Below are 22553 nucleotides of genomic sequence, written 5' to 3'. Positions count from 1 at the left end.
AGAAAGTTGCATTTAGATAATCTCCCAATAGAATATCTGTGGCATAATTGCATTTGAAAGTCTCCCAATAGTTTATCTGTAGCATAATTGCACTTGAAAGTCTCCCAATACCCTATCTGTGGCATAATTGTATTAGAAAGTTGCATTTAGATAATCTCCCAATAGCATATCTGTGGCTTAATTGCATTTGAAAGCCTCCCAATAGCATATCTGTGGCATAATTGCATTAAAAAATCTCCAAATAGCATATCCGTGGCTTAATTGAATTTGCAAATCTCTCAATAGCTTATCTGTGGCTTAATTGCATTTGAAAGTCTACCAATAGCTTAGTTGTGGCATAATTGCATTTAAAGTCTCCCAATAGCTTATCTGTGGCATAATTGCATTTAGAAAGTCTGCCAATAGCATATCTGTGGCATAATTGCATTTAGAAAGCCTGCCAATAGTATATCTGTGGCATAATTGCATTTGAAAGTCTCCCAATAGCTTATCTGTGGCATAATTGTATTAGAAAGTTGCATTTAGATAATCTCCAATAGCATATCTGTGGCTTAATTGCATTTGAAGCTCTCCCAATAACTTGTCCGTGGCATAACTGTGTTCAGAAAGTTGCATTTAGGTAATCCCCCAATAGAATATCTTTGGCATAATTGCATTTGAAAGTCTCCCAATAGTTTATCTGTAGCATAATTGCACTTTAAAGTCTCCCAATACCTTATCTATGGCATAATTGTATTAGAAAGTTGCATTTAGATAATCTCCCAATGGCATATCTGTGGCTTAATTGCATTTGAAAGTCTTACAATAGCATATCTGTGGCATAATTGCATTTGAAAGTCTCCCAATAGCGTATCGATGGCATAATTGTATTTAGAAAGTTAAATTTAGATAATCTCCCAATAGCGTATCTGTGGTTTAATTGCATTTAGAAAGTCTGCCAATAGCTTTTCTGTGGCATAATTGCATTTGAAAGTCTCCCAATAGCTTCTCTGTGGCATAATTGCATTTGAAAGTCTCTCAATAGCCTATCTGTGGCCTAATTGCACCCGAAAGTCTCCCAATAGCTTACCTGTGGCAGAATTGCATTTGAAAGTCTCCCAATAGCATATTTGTGGCCTAATTGTATTTAGAAAGTTGCATTTAGATAATCTCCCAATAGCATATCTGTTGCTTAATTGCATTTGAAGCTCTCCCAATAACTTGACTAGCATAACTGTGTTCAGAAAGTTGCATTTAGATAATCTCCCAATAGAATATCTGTGGCATAATTGCATTTGAAGGTCTCCTAATAGCTTACCTGTGGCATAATTGCATTTGAAAGTCTCCCAATATCTTATCTGTGGCATAATTGCATTTGAAAGTCTCCCAATAGCGTATCGGTGGCATAATTATATTTAGAAAGTTAAATTTAGATAATCTCCCAATAGCATATCTGTGGTTTAATTGCATTTAGAAAGTCTGCCAATAGCTTATCTGTGGCATAATTGCATCTGTAAGTCTCCCAATAGCTTATCCGTGGCATAATTGCATTTGAAAGTCTCCCAATAGCTTATCTGTGGCATAATTGTATTTAGAAAGTTGCATTTAGATAATCTCTGAATAGCATATCTGTGGTTTAATTGCATTTGAAGCTCTCCCAATAACTTGTCTGTGGCATAACTGTGTTCAGAAAGTTGCATTTAGATAATCTCCCAATAGCATATCTGTGACTTAATTGCATTTGAAAGTCTCCAAATACCATATCTGTGGCATAATTGCATTCGAAAATCTCCCAATAGCATATCCGTGGCTTAATTGAATTTGAAAATCTCTCAATAGTTTATCTGTGGCTTAATTGCATTTGAAAGTCTCCCAATAGCTTCCCTGTGGCATAATTGCATTTGAAAGTCTCCCAATAGCGTATCGATGGCATAATTGTATTTAGAAAGTAAAATGTAGATAATCTCCCAATAGCATATCTGTGGTTTAATTGCATTTAGAAAGTCTGCCAATAGCTTTTCTGTGGCATAATTGCATTTGAAAGTCTCCCAATAGCTTATCTGTGGCATAATTGCATTTAGAAGGTCTGCCAATAGCATATATGTGGCATAATTGCATTTAGAACGTCTGCCAATAGCATATCTGTGGCATAATTGCATTTGAAAGTCTCCCAATAGCTTATCTGTGGCATAATTGCATTTAGAAAGTCTGCCAATAGCATATCTGTGGCATATCTGCATTTAGAAAGTCTGCCAATAGTAATCTGTGTCATAATTGCATTTGAAAGTCTCCCACTTGCTTATCTGTGGCATAATTGTATTTAGAATGTTGCACTTAGATAATCTCCCAATAGCATATCTGTGGCTTAATTGCATTTGAAACTCTCCCAATAACTTATCTGTGGCATAACTGTATTTAGAAAGTTGCATTTAGATAATCTCCCAATAGAATATCTGTGGCTTAACTGCATCTGAAAGTCTCCCATTAGCGTATCTGTTGTATAATTGTATTTAGAAAGTCTCCCAATAGTTTATCTGTGGCATAATTGCATTTAGAAAGTTGCATTCAAATAATCTCCCAATAGCATATCTGTGGTTTAATTGCATTTGAAGCTCTACCAATAATTTATCTGTGGCATAACTGGGTTCAGAAAGTTGCATTTAGATAATCTCCCAATAGTATATATGTGGCTTAATTGCATTTGAAGCTCTCCCAATAACATATCTGTGGCATACCTGTGTTCAGAAAGTTGCATTTTGATAATCTCCCAATAGCATATCTGTGGCTTAATTGCATTTGATAGTCTCCCAATAGCTTATCTGTGGCATAATTGTATTTAGAAAGTTTCATTTAGATAATCTCCCAATAGCATATCTGTGGCTTAATTGCATTTGAAGCTCTTCAAATAACTTAACTGTGGCATACCTGTGTTCAGAAAGTTGCATTTAAATAATCTCCCAATAGCATATCTGTGGCTTAATTGCATTTGAAGCTCCCCAAATAACTTATCTGTGGCATAATTGTGTTCAGAAAGTTGCATTTAGATAATCTCCCAATAGCATATCTGTGGCTTAACTGCATTTGAAGCTCTCCCAATAACTTTTCTGTGGCATACCTGTGTTCAGAAAGTTGCATTTTGATAATCTCCCAATAGCATATCTGTGGCTTAATTGCATTTGATAGTCTCCCAATAGCTTATCTGTGGCATAATTGTATTTAGAAAGTTGCATTTAGATAATCTCCCAATAGCATATCTGTGGCTTAATTGCATTTGAAGCTCTTCAAATAACTTATCTGTGGCATAATTGTATTAGAAAGTTGCATTTAGATAATCTCCCAATAGCATATCTGTGTCTTAATTGCATTTGAAAGCCTCCCAATAGCATATCTGTGGCATAATTGCATTCAAAAATCTCCCGATAGCATATCGGTGGCTTAATTGAATTTGCAAATCTCTCAATAGCTTATCTGTGGCTTAATTGCATTTGAAAGTCTACCAATAGCTTACCTGTGGCATAATTGCATTTGAAAGTCTCCCAATAGCTTATCTGTGGCATAATTGCATTTAGAAAGTCTGCCAATAGCATATCTGTGGCATAATTGCATTTAGAAAGCCTGCCAATAGTATATCTGTGGCATAATTGCATTTGAAAGTCTCCCAATAGCTTATCTGTGGCATAATTGTATTTAGAAAGTTGCATTTAGATAATCTCCCAATAGCATATCTGTGGCTTAATTGCATTTGAAGCTCTCCCAATAACTTGTCTGTGGCATAACTGTGTTCAGAAAGTTGCATTTAGGTAATCCCCCAATAGAATATCTTTGGCATAATTGCATTTGAAAGTCTCCCAATAGTTTATCTGTAGCATAATTGCACTTGAAAGTCTCCCAATACCTTATCTGTGGCATAATTGTATTAGAAAGTTGCATTTAGAGAATCTCCCAATGGCATATCTGTGGCTTAATTGCATTTGAAAGTCTTCCAATAGCATATCTGTGGCATAATTGCATTCGAAAATCTCCCAATAGCATATCCGTGGCTTAATTGAATTTGAAAATCTCTCAATAGTTTATCTGTGGCTTAATTGCATTTGAAAGTCTCCCAATAGCTTCCCTGTGGCATAATTGCATTTGAAAGTCTCCCAATAGCGTATCGATGGCATAATTGTATTTAGAAAGTAAAATGTAGATAATCTCCCAATAGCATATCTGTGGTTTAATTGCATTTAGAAAGTCTGCCAATAGCTTTTCTGTGGCATAATTGCATTTGAAAGTCTCCCAATAGCTTATCTGTGGCATAATTGCATTTAGAAGGTCTGCCAATAGCATATATGTGGCATAATTGCATTTAGAACGTCTGCCAATAGCATATCTGTGGCATAATTGCATTTGAAAGTCTCCCAATAGCTTATCTGTGGCATAATTGCATTTAGAAAGTCTGCCAATAGCATATCTGTGGCATATCTGCATTTAGAAAGTCTGCCAATAGTAATCTGTGTCATAATTGCATTTGAAAGTCTCCCACTTGCTTATCTGTGGCATAATTGTATTTAGAATGTTGCACTTAGATAATCTCCTAATAGCATATCTGTGGCTTAATTGCATTTGAAACTCTCCCAATAACTTATCTGTGGCATAACTGTATTTAGAAAGTTGCATTTAGATAATCTCCCAATAGAATATCTGTGGCTTAACTGCATCTGAAAGTCTCCCATTAGCGTATCTGTTGTATAATTGTATTTAGAAAGTCTCCCAATAGTTTATCTGTGGCATAATTGCATTTAGAAAGTTGCATTCAAATAATCTCCCAATAGCATATCTGTGGTTTAATTGCATTTGAAGCTCTACCAATAATTTATCTGTGGCATAACTGGGTTCAGAAAGTTGCATTTAGATAATCTCCCAATAGTATATATGTGGCTTAATTGCATTTGAAGCTCTCCCAATAACATATCTGTGGCATACCTGTGTTCAGAAAGTTGCATTTTGATAATCTCCCAATAGCATATCTGTGGCTTAATTGCATTTGATAGTCTCCCAATAGCTTATCTGTGGCATAATTGTATTTAGAAAGTTTCATTTAGATAATCTCCCAATAGCATATCTGTGGCTTAATTGCATTTGAAGCTCTTCAAATAACTTAACTGTGGCATACCTGTGTTCAGAAAGTTGCATTTAAATAATCTCCCAATAGCATATCTGTGGCTTAATTGCATTTGAAGCTCCCCAAATAACTTATCTGTGGCATAATTGTGTTCAGAAAGTTGCATTTAGATAATCTCCCAATAGCATATCTGTGGCTTAACTGCATTTGAAGCTCTCCCAATAACTTTTCTGTGGCATACCTGTGTTCAGAAAGTTGCATTTTGATAATCTCCCAATAGCATATCTGTGGCTTAATTGCATTTGATAGTCTCCCAATAGCTTATCTGTGGCATAATTGTATTTAGAAAGTTGCATTTAGATAATCTCCCAATAGCATATCTGTGGCTTAATTGCATTTGAAGCTCTTCAAATAACTTATCTGTGGCATAATTGTATTAGAAAGTTGCATTTAGATAATCTCCCAATAGCATATCTGTGTCTTAATTGCATTTGAAAGCCTCCCAATAGCATATCTGTGGCATAATTGCATTCAAAAATCTCCCGATAGCATATCGGTGGCTTAATTGAATTTGCAAATCTCTCAATAGCTTATCTGTGGCTTAATTGCATTTGAAAGTCTACCAATAGCTTACCTGTGGCATAATTGCATTTGAAAGTCTCCCAATAGCTTATCTGTGGCATAATTGCATTTAGAAAGTCTGCCAATAGCATATCTGTGGCATAATTGCATTTAGAAAGCCTGCCAATAGTATATCTGTGGCATAATTGCATTTGAAAGTCTCCCAATAGCTTATCTGTGGCATAATTGTATTTAGAAAGTTGCATTTAGATAATCTCCCAATAGCATATCTGTGGCTTAATTGCATTTGAAGCTCTCCCAATAACTTGTCTGTGGCATAACTGTGTTCAGAAAGTTGCATTTAGGTAATCCCCCAATAGAATATCTTTGGCATAATTGCATTTGAAAGTCTCCCAATAGTTTATCTGTAGCATAATTGCACTTGAAAGTCTCCCAATACCTTATCTGTGGCATAATTGTATTAGAAAGTTGCATTTAGAGAATCTCCCAATGGCATATCTGTGGCTTAATTGCATTTGAAAGTCTTCCAATAGCATATCTGTGGCATAATTGCATTTGAAAGTCTCCCAATAGCTTATCTGTGACATAATTGCACCCGGAAGTCTCCCAATAGCTTACCTGTGGCAGAATTGCATTTGAAAGTCTCCCAACAGCTTATCTGTGGCATAATTGTATTTAGAAAGTTAAATTTAGATAGTCTCCCAATAGCATATCTGTGGTTTAATTGCATTTAGAAAGTCTGCCAATAGCTTTTCTGTGGCCTAATTGCATTTAGAAACTCTCCCGATAGCTTATCTGTGGCATAATTGCATCTGAAAGTCTCCCAATAGCTTATCCGTGGCATATTTGCATTTAGAAAATCTTCCAATAGCTTATCTGTGGCATAATTGTATTTAGAAAGTTGCATTTAGATAGTCTCCCAATAGCATATCTGTTGCTTAATTGCATTTGAAGCTCTCCCAATAACTTGTCTGTGGCATAACTGTGTTCAGAAAGTTGCATTTAGATAATCTCCCAATAGAATAACAGTGGCATAATTGCATTTGAACGTCTCCCAATAGCTTACCTGTGGCATAATTGCATTTGAAAGTCTCCCAATAGCGTATCGGTGGCATAATTATATTTAGAAAGTTAAATTTAGATAATCTCCCAATAGCATATCTGTGGTTTAATTGCATTTAGAAAGTCTGCCAATAGCTTATCTGTGGCATAATTGCACCTGAAAGTCTCCCAATAGCTTATCCGTGGCATAATTGCATTTAGAAAGTCTGCCAATAGCACATCTGTGGCATAATTGCATTTACAACGTCTGCCAATAGCATATCTGTGGCATAATTGCATTTGAAAGTCTCCCAATAGCTTATCTGTGGCATAATTGTATTTAGAAAGTTGCATTTAGATCATCTCCAAATAGCATATCTGTGGCTTAATTGCATTTGATGCTCTCCCAATAACTTATCTGTGGCATAACTGTATTCAGAAAGTTGCATTTAGATAATCTCGCAATAGAATATCTGTGGCATAATTGCATTTGAAAGTCTCCCAATAGTTTATCTGTAGCAGAATTGCATTTGAAAGTCTCCCAATAGCATATTTGTGGCCTAATTGCATTTAGAAACTCTCCCGATAGCTTATCTGTGGCATAATTGCATCTGAAAGTCTCCCAATAGCTTATCTGTTGCTTAATTGCATTTGAAGCTCTCCCAATAACTTGTCTGTGGCATAACTGTGTTCAGAAAGTTGCATTTAGATAATCTCCCAATAGAATAACAGTGGCATAATTGCATTTGAACGTCTCCCAATAGCTTACCTGTGGCATAATTGCATTTGAAAGTCTCCCAATATCTTATCTGTGGCATAATTGCATTTGAAAGTCTCCCAATAGCGTATCGGTGGCATAATTATATTTAGAAAGTTAAATTTAGATAATCTCCCAATAGCATATCTGTGGTTTAATTGCATTTAGAAAGTCTGCCAATAGCTTATCTGTGGCATAATTGCATCTGAAAGTCTCCCAATAGCTTATCCGTGGCATAATTGCATTTAGAAAGTCTGCCAATAGCACATCTGTGGCATAATTGCATTTACAACGTCTGCCAATAGCATATCTGTGGCATAATTGCATTTGAAAGTCTCCCAATAGCTTATCTGTGGCATAATTGTATTTAGAAAGTTGCATTTAGATCATCTCCAAATAGCATATCTGTGGCTTAATTGCATTTGATGCTCTCCCAATAACTTATCTGTGGCATAACTGTCTTCAGAAAGTTGCATTTAGATAATCTCGCAATAGAATATCTGTGGCATAATTTCATTTGAAAGTCTCCCAATAGTTTATCTGTCGCTTAATTGCACTTGAAAGTCTCCCAATACCTTATCTGTGGCATAATTGTATTAGAAAGTTGCATTTAGATAATCTCCCAATAGCATATCTGTGACTTAATTGCATTTGAAAGTCTCCAAATACCATATCTGTGGCATAATTGCATTCGAAAATCTCCCAATAGCATATCCGTGGCTTAATTGAATTTGAAAATCTCTCAGTAGCTTATCTGTGGCTTAATTGCATTTGAAAGTCTCCCAATAGCTTCCCTGTGGCATAATAGCATTTGAAAGTCTCCCAATAGCATATCGATGGCATAATTGTATTTAGAAAGTAAAATGTAGATAATCTCCCAACAGCATATCTGTGGTTTAATTGCATTTAGAAAGTCTGCCAATAGCTTTTCTGTGGCATAATTGCCTTTGCAAGTCTCCCAATAGCTTATTTGTGGCATAATTGCATCTGAAAGTCTCCCAATAGCTTATCCGTGGCATAATTGCATTTAGAAAGTCTGCCAATAGCATATCTGTGGCATAATTGCATTTAGAACGTCTGCCAATAGCATATTTGTGGCATAATTGCATTTGAAAGTCTCCCAATAGCTTATCTGTGGCATAATTGTATTTAGAAAGTTGCATTTAGATCATCTCTGAATAGCATATCTGTGGCTTAATTGCATTTGAAGCTCTCCCAATAACTTGTCTGTGGCATAACTGTGTTCAGAAAGTTGCATTTAGATAATCTCCCAATAGAATATCTGTGGCATAATTGCATTTGAAAGTCTCCCAATAGTTTATCTGTAGCATAATTGCACTTGAAAGTCTCCCAATACCCTATCTGTGGCATAATTGTATTAGAAAGTTGCATTTAGATAATCTCCCAATAGTATATCTGTGGCTTAATTGCATTTGAAGCTCTTCAAATAATTTATCTGTGGCATACCTGTGTTCAGAAAATTGCATTTAGATAATCTCCCAATAACATATCTGTTGCTTAATTGCATTTGAAAGTCTCCCAATAGCTTATCTGTGGCATAATTGTATTTAGAAAGTTGCATTTAGATAATCTCCCAATAGCATATCTGTGGTTTAATTGCTTTTGAAGCTCTCCCAATAGTTTATCTGTGGCATAATTAAACTTGAAAGTCTCCCAATACCTTATCTGTGGCATAATTGTATTAGAAAGTTGCATTTAGATAATCTCCCAATAGCATATCTGTGGATTAATTGCATTCGAATATCTCCTAATAGCATATCTGTGGCTTAATTGAATTTGAAAATCGCTCAATAGCTTACCCGTGGCATAATTGCATTTGAAAGTCTCCCAATAGCTTATCTGTGGCTTAATTGCATTTGAAGCTCTCCCAATAATTTATCTGTGGCATAACTGGGTTCAGAAAGTTGCATTTAGATAATCTCCCAATGGCATATTGTGGCTTAATTGCATTTGAAGCTCTCCCAATAACTTATCTGTGGCATACCTGTGTTCAGAAAGTTGCATTTTGATAATCTCCCAATAGCATATCTGTTGCTTAATTGCATTTGATAGTCTCCCAATAGCTTATCCGTGGCATAATTGTATTTAGAAAGTTGCATTTAGATAATCTCCCAATAGCATATCTGTGGCTTAATTGCATTTGAAGCTCTTCAAATAATTTATCTGTGGCATACCTGTGTTCAGAAAGTTGCATTTAGATAATCTCCCAATATCATATCTGTGGTTTAATTGCATTTGAAGCTCTCCCAATAACTTATCTGTGGCATAACTGTGTTGAGAAAGTTGCATTTACAGAAACTCCCAATAGCATATCTGTGGCATAATTGCATTTGAAAGTCTCCCAATACCTTATCTGTGGCATAATTGTATTGAGAAAGTCTGCCAATAACATATCTGTGGCATAATTGCACTTCAAAGTCTCCCACTAGTTTATTTGTGGCATAATTGTATTTAGAAAGTTGTATTTAGATAATCTCCCAATAGCATATCTGTGCTTTAATTGCATTTGAAAGACTCCCAATAGCTTATCTGTGGCATAATTATATTTAGAAAGTTGCATTTAGATAATCTCCCAATAGCATATCTTTGGCATAATTGCATTTGAAGCTCTCCCAATACCTTATATGTGGCATAATTGCATTTAGAAAGTCTGCCAATAGCATATCTGTGCCATAATTGGACTTGAAAGTCTCCCAATACCTTATCTGTGGCATAATTGCATTTAGAAAGTCTGCCAATAGCATATCTGTGGCATAATTGTATTTAGAAAGTTGCATTTAAATAATCTCCCAATAGCATATCTCTGGAATAATTGCATTTGAAAGTCTCCCAATACCTTAGCTGTGGTATAATTGCATTTAGAAAGTCTGCCAATAGCATATCTGTGGCATAATTGCACTTGAAAGTCTCCCAATAGCTTATCTGCGGCATAAATGTATTTAGAAAGTTGCATTTAAATAATCTCCCAATAGCATATCTGTGGCTTTATTGCATTTGGAAGTCTCCCAATAGCTTATCTGTGGCATAATTTCATCCGAAAGTCTCCCAATAGCTTATCTGTGGCATAATTGCATTTAGCAAGTCTCCCAATAGCTTATCTTTGGCATAATTGCATCTGAAAGTCTCCCAATATCCTATTTGTGGCATAATTGCATTTAGAAAGTCTGCCAATAGTATTTAGGTGGGATAATTGCATTTGAAAGTCTCCCAATAGCTTATCTGTGGCATAATTGTATTTGAACGTTGCATTTAGATAATCTCCCAATAGCATATCTGTGGCTTAATTGCATTTGAAGCTCTCCCAATAACTTATCTGTGGCATAACTGTGTTCAGAAAGTTGCATTTACATAATCTCCCAATAGAATATCTGTGGCATAATTGCATTTGAAAGTCTACCAATACCTTATCTGTGGCATAAGTGCATTTTGAAAATCTGCCAATAGCATATCTGTGGCATATGTGCACTTGAAAGTCTACCAATACCTTATCTGTGGCATAAATGCATTTAGAAAGTCTGCCAATAGCATATCTGTGGCATAATTGTATTTAGAAAATTGGATTTAGATAATCTCCCAATAGCATATTTGTGGGTTAAGGGCATTTGAAAGTCTCCCATTAGCGTATCTGTGGCATAATTGTAGTTCGAAAGTCTCCCAATAGCTTATCTGTGGCATAATTGTGTTTAGAAAGTTGCATTTAGATAATCTCCCAATAGCATATCTGTGGCATAATTGCATTTGAAAGTCTCCCAATACCTTATCTGTGGCATAATTGCATTTAGAAAGCCTGCCAATAACATATCTGTGGTATAATTGTACTTGAAAGTCTCCCAATAGCTTATCTGTGGCATAATTGCATTTGAAAGTCTGCCAATAGCGTATTGGTGGCATAATTGTATTTAGAAAGTTGCATTTAGATAATCTCCCAATAGCATATCTGTGGCTTAATTGCATACGAACATCTCCCAATAGCATATATGTGGCATAATTGCATTAAAAAATCTCCCAATAGCAAATCTGTTTAATTGAATTTGAAAATCTTTCAATAGCTTATCTGTGGCTTAATTGCATTTGAAAGTCTCCCAATAGCTTACCTGTGGCATAATTGCATTTGAAAGTCTCCCAATAGCGTATCAGTGGTATGATTGTATTTAGAAAGTTGCATTTAGATAATCTCCCAATAGCATATCTGTGGTTTAAGTACCTTTGAAAGTCTCCCAATAGCTTATCTGTGGCATAATTGCATTTGAAAGTCTCCCAATAGCTCATCTGTGGCATAATTGCAATTGAAAGTCTCCCAATATCTTATCTGTGGCATAATTGTATTCGAACTTTGCATTTAGATAATCTCCCAATAGCATATCTGTGGCTTAATTGCATTTGAAGCTCTCCCAATAACTTATCTGTGGCATAACTGTGTTCAGAAAGTTGCATTTACATAATCTCCCAATAGAATATCTGTGGCATAATTGCATTTGAAAGACTACCAATACCTTATCTGTAGCATAAGTGCATTTAGAAAATCTGCCAATAGCATATCTGTGGCATATGTGCACTTGAAAGTCTACCAATACCTTATCTGTGGCATAAATGCATTTAGAAAGTCTGCCAATAGCATATCTGTGGCATAACTGTATTTAGAAAATTGCATTTAGATAATCTCCCAATAGCATATTTGTGGGTTAAGGGCATTTGAAAGTCTCCCATTAGCGTATCTGTGGCATAATTGTAGTTCGAAAGTCTCCCAATAGCTTATCTGTGGCATAATTGTGTTTAGAAAGTTGCATTTAGATAATCTCCCAATAGCATATCTGTGGCATAATTGCATTTGAAAGTCTCCCAATACCTTATCTGTGGCATAATTGCATTTAGAAAGCCTGCCAATAACATATCTGTGGTATAATTGTACTTGAAAGTCTCCCAATAGCTTACCTGTGGCATAATTGCATTTGAAAGTCTCCCAATAGCTTATCTGTGGCATAATTGCATTTGAAAGTCTGCCAATAGCGTATCGGTGGCATAATTGTATTTAGAAAGTTGCATTTAGATAATCTCCCAATAGCATATCTGTGGCTTAATTGCATACGAACATCTCCCAATAGCATATATGTGGCATAATTGCATTAAAAAATCTCCCAATAGCAAATCTGTTGTTTAATTGAATTTGAAAATCTTTCATTAGCTTATCTGTGGCTTAATTGCATTTGAAAGTCTCCCAATAGCTTACCTGTGGCATAATTGCATTTGAACGTCTCCCAATAGCCTATCTGTGGCATAATTGCATTTGAAAGTCTCCCAATAGCTTATCTGTGGCAAAATAGCATTTAGCAAGTCTCCCAATAGCTTATCTGTGGCATAATTGCATTTAGAAAGTCTGCCAATAGCATATATGTGGCATATTTGCATTTAGAAAGTCTGCCAATAGTAATCTGTGTCATAATTGCATTTGAAAGTCTCCCACTAGCTTATCTGTGGCATAATTGTATTCAGAATGTTGCACTTAGATAATCTCCCAAAAGCATATCTGTGGCTTAATTGCATTTGAAACTCTCCCAATAGCTTACCTGTGGCATAATTGCATTTGAAAGTCTGCCAATAGTGTATCGGTGGCATAATTGTATTTAGAAAGTTGCATTTAGATAATCTCCCAATAGCATATCTGTGGCTTAATTGCATACGAAAATCTCCCAATAGCATATCTGTTGCATAATTGCATTATAAAATATCCCAATAGCATATCTGTTGTTTAATTGAATTTGAAATTTTTTCAATAGCTTATCTGTGGCTTAATTGCATTTGAAAGTCTCCCAATAGTAATCTGTGTCATAATTGCATTTGAAAGTCTCCCACTAGCTTATCTGTGGCATAACTGTATTCAGAAAGTTGCATTTAGATAATCTCCCAGTAGAATATCTGTGCTTTAATTGCATTTGAAAGTCTCCCAATAGCTTACCTGTGGCATAATTGCATTTGAAAGTCTGCCAATAGTGTATCGGTGGCATAATTGTATTTAGAAAGTTGCATTTAGATAATCTCCCAATAGCATATCTGTGGCTTAATTGCATACGAAAATCTCCCAATAGCATATCTGTTGCATAATTGCATTATAAAATATCCCAATAGCATATCTGTTGTTTAATTGAATTTGAAATTTTTTCAATAGCTTATCTGTGGCTTAATTGCATTTGAAAGTCTCCCAATAGCTTACCTGTGGCATAATTGCATTTGAAAGTCTCCCAATAGATTATCTGTGGCATAATTGCATTTGAAAGTCTCCCAATAGCGTATTGATGGCATAATTGTATTTAGAAAATTGCATTTAGATAATCTCCCAATAGCATATCTGTGTCTTAATTGCATTTGAAAGTCTCCCAATAGCTTATCTGCGGCATAATTGCATTTGAAAGTCTCCCAATAGCATATCTGTGGCTTAATTGCATTTGAAGCTCTCCCAATAACTTATCTGTGGCATGACTGTGGTCAGAAAGTTGCATTTACATAATCTCCCAATAGCATATCTGTGGCATAATTGCATTTAAAAGTCTCCCAATAGCTTATCTGTGGCATAATTGCATTTAGCAAGTCTCCCAATAGCTTATCTGTGGCATAATTGCATTTAGAAAGTCTGCCAATAGCATATCTGTGGCATATTTGCATTTAGAAAGTCTGCCAATAGTAATCTGTATCATAATTGCATTTGAAAGTCTCCCACTAGCTTATCTGTGGCATAATTGTATTTAGAATGTTGCACTTAGATAATCTCCCAATAGCATATCTGTGGCTTAATTGCATTTGAAACTCTCCCAATAGCTTATCTGTGGCATAACTGTATTTAGAAAGTTGCATTTAGATAATCTCCCAATAGAATATCTGTGGCTTAACTGCATCTGAAAGTCTCCCATTAGCGTATCTGTGGTATAATTGTATTTAGAAAGTCTCCCAATAGCTTATCTGTGGCATAATTGCATTTAGAAAGTTGCATTTAAATAATCTCCCAATAGCATACCTGTGGCTTAATTGCATTTGAAGCTCTCCCAATAATTTATCTGTGGCATAACTGGGTTCAGAAAGTTGCATTTAGATAATCTCCCAATAGTATATCTGTGGCTTAATTGCATTTGAAGCTCTCCCAATAACATATCTACGGCATACCTGTGTTCAGAAAGTTGCATTTTGATAATCTCCCAATAGCATATCTGTGGCTTAATTGCATTTGATAGTCTCCCAATAGTTTATCTGTGGCATAATTGTATTTAGAAAGTTGCTTTTAGATAATCTCCCAATAGCATATCTGTGGCTTAATTGCATTTGAAGCTCTTCAAATAACTTATCTGTGGCACACCTGTGTTCAGAAAGTTGCATTTAGATAATCTCCCAATAACATATCTGTGACTTAATTGCATTTGAAAGTCTCCCAATAGCTTATCTGTGGCATAATTGTATTTAGAAAGTTGCATTTAGATAATCTCCCAATAGCATATCTGTGGCTTAATTGCATTTGAAGCTCTCCCAATAACTTGGCTGTGGCATAACTGTGTTCAGAAAGTTGCATTTAGATAATCTCCCAATAGAATATCTGTGGCATAATTGCATTTGAAAGTCTCCCAATAGTTTATCTGTAGCATAATTGCACTTGAAAGTCTCCCAATACCCTATCTGTGGCATAATTGTATTAGAAAGTTGCATTTAGATAATCTCCCAATAGCATATCTGTGGCTTAATTGCATTTGAAAGCCTCCCAATAGCATATCTGTGGCATAATTGCATTCAAAAATCTCCCAATAGCATATCCGTGGCTTAATTGAATTTGCAAATCTCTCAATAGTTTATCTGTGGCTTAATTGCATTTGAAAGTCAGCCAATAACATATCGATGGCATAATTGTATTTAGTAAGTAAAATGTAGATAATCTCCCAAGAGCATATCTGTGGTTTATTTGCATTTAGAAAGTCTGCCAATAGCTTTTCTGTGGCATAATTGCATTTGAAAGTCTCCCAATAGCTTATCTGTGGCATAATTGCATCTGAAAGTCTCCCAATAGCTTATCCGTGGCATAATTGCATTAAAAAATCTCCAAATAGCATATCTGTGGCTTAATTGAATTTGCAAATCTTTCAATAGCTTATCTGTGGCTTAATTGCATTTGAAAGTCTACCAATAGCTTACCTGTGGCATAATTGCATTTGAAAGTCTCACAAAAGCTTATTTGTGGCATAATTGCATTTAGAAAGTCTGCCAATAGCATATCTGTGGCATAATTGCATTTAGAAAGCCTGCCAATAGTATATCTGTGGCATAATTGCATTTGAAAGTCTCCCAATAGCTTATCTGTGGCATAATGGTATTTAGAAAGTTGCATTTAGATAATCTCCAATAGCATATCTGTGGCTTAATTGCATTTGAAGCTCTCCCAATAACTTGTCCGTGGCATAACTGTGTTCAGAAAGTTGCATTTAGGTAATGCCCCAATAGAATATCTTTGGCATAATTGCATTTGAAAGTCTCCCAATAGTTTATCTGTAGCATAATTGCACTTTAAAGTCTCCCAATACCTTATCTGTGGCATAATTGTATTAGAAAGTTGCATTTAGATAATCTCCAAATGGCATATATGTGGCTTAATTGCATTTGAAAGTCTTCCAATAGCATATCTGTGGCATAATTGCATTTGAAAGTCTCCCAATAGCGTATCGATGGCATAATTGTATTTAGAAAGTTAAATTTAGATAATCTCCCAATAGCGTATCTGTGGTTTAATTGCATTTAGAAAGTCTGCCAATAGCTTTTCTGTGGCATAATTGCATTTGAAAGTCTCCCAATAGCTTATCTGTGGCATAATTAAATTTGTAAGCCTCTCAATAGCATATCTGTGGCATAATTGCATTTGAAAGTCTCTCAATAGCTTATCTGTGGCCTGATTGCACCCGAAAGTCTCCCAATAGCTTACCTGTGGCAGAATTGCATTTGAAAGTCTCCCAATAGCATATTTGTGGCCCAATTGCATTTAGAAAGTCTCCCGATAGCTTATCTGTGGCATAATTGCATCTGAAAGTCTCCCAATAGCTTATCCGTGGCATATTTGCATTTAGAAAATCTTCCAATAGCATATCTGTTGCTTAATTGCATTTGAAGCTCTCCCAATAACTTGTCTGTGGCATAACTGTGTTCAGAAAGTTGCATTTAGATAATCTCCCAATAGAATATCTGTGGCATAATTGCATTTGAACGTCTCCCAATAGCTTACCTGTGGCATAATTGCATTTGAAAGTCTCCCAATATCTTATCTGTGGCATAATTGCATTTGAAAGTCTCCCAATAGCGTATCGGTGGCATAATTATATTTAGAAAGTTAAATTTAGATAATCTCCCAATAGCATATCTGTGGTTTAATTGCATTTAGAAAGTCTGCCAATAGCTTATCTGTGGCATAATTGCATCTGAAAGTCTCCCAATAGCTTATCCGTGGCATAATTGCATTTGAAAGTCTCCCAATAACATATCTGTGGCATAATTGCACTTCAAAGTCTCCCACTAGTTTATCTGTGGCATAATTGTATTTAGAAAGGTGCATTTAGATAATCTCCCAATAGCATATCTGTGGCATAATTGCATTTGAAGCTCTCCCAATACCTTATCTGTGGCATAATTGCATTTAGAAAGTCTGCCAATAGCATATCTGTGGCATAATTGCATTTAGAAAGTCTGTCAATAGCATATCTGTGGCATAATTGCATTTGAAAGTCTCCCAATGTCTTATCTGTGGTATAACTTCATTTGAAAGTCTCCCAATAGCGTATCGGTGGCATAATTGTATTTAGAAAGTTGCATTTAGATAATCTCCCAACAGCATATCTGTGGCTTAATTGCATTCGAAAATCTCCCAATAGCATATCTGTAGTTTAATTGAATTTGAAAATCTCTCAATAGTTTATCTATGGCTTAATTGCATTTGAAAGTCTCCCAATAGCTTACCTCTGGCATAATTGCATTTGAAAGTCTCACAATAGCTTATCTGTGGCATAATTGCATTTGAAAGTCTCCCAATAGCGTATCGGTGGCATAATTGTATTTAGGAAGTTGCATTTAGATAATCTCCCAATAGCATATCTGTGGCTTAAGTGCATTTGAAAGTCTCCCAATATCTTATCTGTGGCATAATTGCATTTGAAAGTCTCACAATAGCTCATCTGTGGCATAACTGTTCAGAAAGTTGCATTTGCATAATCTCCCAATAGCATACATGTGGCATAATTGCATTTGAAAGTCTCCCAATACCTTATCTGTGGCATAAGTGCATTTGGAAAGTCTGCCAACAGCATATCTGTGGCATATGTGCACTTGAAAGTCTCCCGATAGTTTATCTGTGGCATAATTGTATTTAGAAAGTTGCATTTAGATAATCTCCCAATAGCATATCTCTGGCATAATTGCATTTGAAAGTCTCCCAATACCTTATGTGTTGCATAATTGCATTTAGAAAGTCTGCCAATAGCATATCTGTGGCATAATTGCACTTGAAAGTCTCCCAATAGCTTATCTGCGGCATAAATGTATTTAGAATGTTGCATTTAAATAATCTCCCAATAGCATATCTGTGGCTTTATTTCATTTGAAAGTCTCCCAATAGCTTATCTGTGGCATAATTGCATCTGAAAGTCTCCCAATAGCTTATCTGTGGCATAATTGCATTTAGAAAGTCTCCCAATAGCTTATCTGTGGCATAATTGCATCTGAAAGTCTCCCAATATCTTATCTGTGGCATAATTGCATTTAGAAAGTCTGCCAATAGCATATCTGTGGCATAATTGCATTTAGAAAGCCTGCCAATAGTATATGTGTGGCATAATTGTATTTAGAAAGCTGCATTTAGATAATCTCCCAATAGCATATCTGTGGTTTAATTGCATTTGAAACTCCCCCAATACCTTATCTGTGGCATAACTGTATTTAGAAAGTTGCATTTAGATAATCTCCCAATAGCATATCTGTGGTTTAACTGCATCTGAAAGTCTCCCATTAGCGTATCTGTGGTATAATTGTATTTAGAAAGTCTCCCAATAGCTTATCAGTGGCATAATTGCATAGAGAAAGTTGCATTTAGATAATCTCCCAATAGCATATCTGTGGCTTAATTGCATTTGAAGCTCTCCCAATAACTTATCTGTGGCATAACTGTGTTCAGAAAGTTGCATTTACATAATCTCCCAATAGAATATCTGTGGCATAATTGCATTTGAAAGTCTACCAATACCTTATCTGTGGCATAAGTGCATTTAGAAAATCTGCCAATAGCATATCTGTGGCATATGTGCACTTGAAAGTCTACCAATACCTTATCTGTGGCATAAATGCATTTAGAAAGTCTGCCAATAGCATATCTGTGGCATAATTGTATTTAGAAAATTGCATTTAGATAATCTCCCAATAGCATATTTGTGGGTTAAGTGCATTTGAAAGTCTCCCATTAGCGTATCTGTGGCATAATTGTAGTTCGAAAGTCTCCCAATAGCTTATCTGTGCCATAATTGTGTTTAGAAAGTTGCATTTAGATAATCTCCCAATAGCATATCTGTGGCATAATTGCATTTGAAAGTCTCCCAATACCTTATCTGTGGCATAATTGCATTTAGAAAGCCTGCCAATAACATATCTGTGGTATAATTGTACTTGAAAGTCTCCCAATAGCTTACTTGTGGCATGATTGCATTTGAAAGTCTCCCAATAGCTTATCTGTGTCATAATTGCATCTGAAAGTCTCCCAATAGCTTATCTGTGGCATAATAGCATTTAGCAAGTCTCCCAATAGCTTATCTGTGGCATAATTGCATTTAGAAAGTCTGCCAATAGCATATATGTGGCATATTTGCATTTAGAAAGTCTGCCAATAGTAATCTGTGTCATAATAGCATTTGAAAGTCTCCCAATAGCGTATCAGTGGTATGATTGTATTTAGAAAGTTGCATTTAGATAATCTCCCAATAGGATATCTGTGGTTTAAGTACATTTGAAAGTCTCCCAATAGCTTATCTGTGGCATAATTGCAATTGAAAGTCTCCCAATATCTTATCTGTGGCATAATTGTATTTGAACGTTGCATTTAGATAATCTCCCAATAGCATATCTGTGGCTTAATTGCATTTGAAGCTCTCCCAATAACTTATCTGTAGCATAACTGTGTTCAGAAGGTTGCATTTACATAATCTCCCAATAGAATATCTGTGGCATAATTGCATTTGAAAGTCTACCAATACCTTATCTGTATCATAAGTGCATTTAGAAAATCTGCCAATAGCATATCTGTGGCATATGTGCACTTGAAAGTCTACCAATACCTTATCTGTGGCAAGAAATGCATTTAGAAAGTCTGCCAATAGCATATCTGTGGCATAATTGTATTTAGAAAATTGCATTTAGATAATCTCCCAATAGCATATTTGTGGGTTAAGGGCATTTGAAAGTCTCCCATTAGCGTATCTGTGGCATAATTGTAGTTTGAAAGTCTCCCAATAGCTTATCTGTGGCATAATTGTGTTTAGAAAGTTGCTTTTAGATAATCTCCCAATAGCATATCTGTGGCATAATTGCATTTGAAAGTCTCCCAATACCTTATCTGTGGCATAATTGCATTTAGAAAGCCTGCCAATAACATATCTGTGGTATAATTGTACTTGAAAGTCTCCCAATAGCTTACTTGTGGCATGATTGCATTTGAAAGTCTCCCAATAGCTTATCTGTGGCATAATTGCATCTGAAAGTCTCCCAATAGCTTATCTGTGGCATAATTGTATTCAGAATGTTGCACTTAGATAATCTCCCAAAAGCATATCTGTGGCTTAATTGCATTTGAAACTCTCCCAATAGCTTATCTGTGGCATAACTGTATTCAGAAAGTTGCATTTAGATAATCTCCCAGTAGAATATCTCTGCTTTAATTGCATTTGAAAGTCTCCCAATAGCTTACCTGTGACATAATTGCATTTGAAAGTCTGCCAATAGTGTATCGGTGGCATAATTGTATTTAGAAAGTTGCATTTAGATAATCTCCCAATAGCATATCTGTGGCTTAATTGCATACGAAAATCTCCCAATAGCATATCTGTGGCATAATTGCATTATAAAATATCCCAATAGCATATCTGTTGTTTAATTGAATTTGAAATTTTTTCAATAGCTTATCTGTGGCTTAATTGCATTTGAAAGTCTCCCAATAGCTTACCTGTGGCATAATTGCATTTGAAAGTCTCCCAATAGATTATCTGTGGCATAATTGCATTTGAAAGTCTCCCAATAGCTTATCTGCGGCATAATTGCATTTGAAAGTCTCCCAATAGCATATCTGTGGCTTAATTGCATTTGAAGCTCTCCCAATAACTTATCTGTGGCATGACTGTGGTCAGAAAGTTGCATTTACATAATCTCCCAATAGCATATCTGTGGCATAATTGCATTTAAAAGTCTCCCAATAGCTTATCTGTGGCATAATTGCATTTAGCAAGTCTCCCAATAGCTTATCTGTGGCATAATTGCATTTAGAAAGTCTGCCAATAGCATATATGTGGCATATTTGCATTTAGAAAGTCTGCCAATAGTAATCTGTATCATAATTGCATTACAAAGTCTCCCACTAGCTTATCTGTGGCATAATTGTATTTAGAATGTTGCACTTAGATAATCTCCCAATAGCATATCTGTGGCTTAATTGCATTTGAAACTCTCCCAATAGCTTATCTGTGGCATAACTGTATTTAGAAAGTTGCATTTAGATAATCTCCCAATAGAATATCTGTGGCTTAACTGCATCTGAAAGTCTCCCATTAGCGTATCTGTGGTATAATTGTATTTAGAAAGTCTCCCAATAGCTTATCTGTGGCATTATTGCATTTAGAAAGTTGCATTTAAATAATCTCGCAATAGCATATCTGTGGCTTAATTGCATTTGAAGCTCTCCCAATAATTTATCTGTGGCATAACTGGGTTCAGAAAGTTGCATTTAGATAATCTCCCAATAGTATATCTGTGGCTTAATTGCATTTGAAGCTCTCCCAATAACATATCTACGGCATACCTGTGTTCAGAAAGTTGCATTTTGATAATCTCCCAATAGCACATCTGTGGCTTAATTGCATTTGATAGTCTCCCAATAGCTTATCTGTGGCATAATTGTATTTAGAAAGTTGCATTTAGATAATCTCCCAATAGCATATCTGTGGCTTAATTGCATTTGAAGCTCTTCAAATAACTTATCTGTGGCATACCTGTGTTCCGAATGTTGCATTTAGATAATCTCCCAATAGCATATCTGTGGCTTAATTGCATTTGAGGCTCCCCAAATAACTTATCTGTGGCATAACTGTGTTCAGAAAGTTGCATTCAGATAATCTCCCAATAGCATATCTGTGGCCTAATTGCATTTGAAGCTCTCCCAATAACTTTTCTGTGGCATACCTGTGTTCAGAAAGTTGCATTTTGATAATCTCCCAATAGCATATCTGTGGCTTAATTGCATTTGATAGTCTCCCAATAGTTTATCTGTGGCATAATTGTATTTAGAAAGTTGCATTTAGATAATCTCCCAATAGCATATCTGTGGCTTAATTGCATTTGAAGCTCTTCAAATAACTTATCTGTGGCACACCTGTGTTCAGAAAGTTGCATTTAGATAATCTCCCAATAACATATCTGTGGCATAATTGCATTTGAAAGTCTCCCAATAGTTTATCTGTAGCATAATTGCACTTGAAAGTCTCCCAATACCCTATCTGTGGCATAATTGTATTAGAAAGTTGCATTTAGATAATCTCCCAATAGCATATCTGTGGCTTAATTGCATTTGAAAGCCTCCCAATAGCATATCTGTGGCATAATTGCATTCAAAAATCTCCCAATAGCATATCCGTGGCTTAATTGAATTTGCAAATCTCTCAATAGCTTATCTGTGGCTTAATTGCATTTGAAAGTCTACCAATAGCTTACCTGTGGCATAATTGCATTTGAAAGTCTCCCAATAGCTTATCTGTGGCATAATTGCATTTAGAAACTCTGCCAATAGCATATCTGTGGCATAATTGC

This window comes from Ambystoma mexicanum, chromosome 2q, assembly GCF_040938575.1.
Source record: "Ambystoma mexicanum isolate Mex_15411 chromosome 2q, UKY_AmexF1_1, whole genome shotgun sequence".
In the NCBI taxonomy this organism is placed as follows: domain Eukaryota; kingdom Metazoa; phylum Chordata; class Amphibia; order Caudata; family Ambystomatidae; genus Ambystoma; species Ambystoma mexicanum.
The sequence above is the reverse complement of the archived record's forward strand: the minus strand, read 5'-3'. Positions refer to the sequence as shown.